The 2,057-nt window shown below is 35.6% G+C and overlaps 1 pseudogene; it reads left to right on the forward strand.

The window, feature by feature from the left end:
* Positions 1 to 781: 781 nt before the first annotated feature.
* Positions 782 to 1,252, forward strand: LOC113710981 (protein BUD31 homolog 2-like; annotated as a pseudogene).
* Positions 1,253 to 2,057: the final 805 nt, after the last annotated feature.

A 2,057-nucleotide genomic window follows, 5' to 3' on the forward strand; every position in this document is an offset into this window, starting at 1 on the left:
CTCTCTCTATTGGGAATTGGCCTCGTATTAGTTTTGATATATCGAATTGACTTGCTATTGATCTTTTCTTCTTTATATGATACAAGTATAAACATATATTGTTAAATATTCTAATCATGTTATGCCAAACGAACTAGGCAAAAATAGTCACATCCATATGTAGCGGTGATATGCAACTATCTATTTATATTTATGAAAAAGATAAAACGGTTGTATAATGCATTGCAAATGTGTGTTTGACAAGCCCTTAACATCTGATTATAGCCCACAGTTATTTGCAAAGCAAGCCAGTTAGAATGCATATCTTGAACTAATTGGTAATGCAAAGTTATAAGTCATTTTCTCCATGCTCGGATCGGGTGACAACCAAAGGATCAGCAATTATGAGTTTTCAGGCTATCTCAAAAATAAATCAAATTAGGTAATTAATCACTTAAAAGGCTAACATGCATAGCATATAAGTGGTGGCAATCCTAACCTCTTGCAATGGACAATCCCAACCTCTCCTTTTCTTACATGGATTTAGAAAAATAATACCAAACTTTTGAAAAAAAAGGTTTTACTAGTAAGAAAAAGAAATTAGCTGCATAGAAGAATAAGACCCGTCTAAGCACAAAAGCTGCTATGTTTCTATTGATAGTGAAACACTTGGAGATATACAAAGGTGAAAGAGCATTTAGGTTACCATTTCTGCCCTTTTCATTTTCCCCTTTCTTGCTCTCCAACATTGTTTCAGAAGAAGTCTCGTGTTCCCAGGTTTCTGCTCTAATCGATGGTTAAAATGGCAAAGGTGAAGACTAACCAGGTTCGATACCCTGAAGGTTAGGAGTTGATCTCTTAATGACTTACAAGCCAAGATGAGGGAAGCTGAAAACGATCCAAATGATAATAAAAGAAAATGTGAGGCATTATAGCCCATTTTTAAGATAGCCCGCCAGAAGAGTCGCTACATCTTTGACCTTTATTACAGGAGGAAGGAAATTTCCGATGAATTGTATGAGTTTTGCTTGGATCGGAGCTATGCTGACCAGAACTTAATTGCAAAGTGGAAAAAGCCTAGATATGAATGTCTATGCTGTCCACGCTACATGCAATCTCGTGATCATAATTTCCAGCATGCGCTTTCAGAGTACCTAAGCATCTAAGGGAGGAGAAAGTTATAGAGTGTGTACATTGTGGCTGCAGGGGTTGTGCTAATGGAGATTGAGCAAAGCAGATAGTTTGACTTGATCTTGGCCGATATGTCATGAAAGGTGTAATCATCTCTCTTCAACTACCCATTAAGAATAGATGATGTAATTGTATTTGCCTTGTTGGCAATTCCTATACATCAAGGAGATTAGAGACTCTAAAATGTCGAGTTATGGCAGCTCTGTTTTAGTATTTGATTAGCTGTTTGTCAACGTCAAACACTTGAATTTATTAATCGTGCACTTGCTCTTTGTTCAAACATTTGAGTCTTATAGGGCTACATTTAATTGTTGCCCAGTGAAATGTGTGCCATTCTATTTAATAATTTATCCTGTTAGTGGAGGCAATGCTATAGATGGGGGCTTTGGATTACAAGGATCGGCTATTCTGTGGTATTTACCCCATTTTTACCTGAAAAAGTTTGTATTGAACCTTAAAATTATGTCTGTCGGTGATTCTGATCTAGACCCTAACAAGTCAACTATTTATCTGAAGAAGCAAACATCACTCAAGAAGCCAAGAAAGCTTCCTACTGAGTCTTTCAAAGTAGGACTCAATTGGTGATTGAGTACTATAGATAACTATTATCCTCAAGGTGCAGCAGAAGATTGGTATGGTTAAATCAATTAAATAAATAAATTGGAAGGCAATATTGTGAGATGTCATATTGTATTCTCCAGGTTTAAGAAAAACAATGCCTTCACTAGATGTTGGTATTTTGTTCAAGGTCGGAGGCACATTTTGTTATTATTTGCACTTGTATGTGATGTTAAATTAATAAGATTAGAAACTTTCATACTAAAAAAAAAAAAAAAAAAAAAGGTTACCATTTCTGAGCTCACTAAGTAGAAGAAATAGAAGTGAAA

This window comes from Coffea arabica, chromosome 10e (assembly GCF_036785885.1).
Source record: "Coffea arabica cultivar ET-39 chromosome 10e, Coffea Arabica ET-39 HiFi, whole genome shotgun sequence".
NCBI lineage: Eukaryota > Viridiplantae > Streptophyta > Magnoliopsida > Gentianales > Rubiaceae > Coffea > Coffea arabica.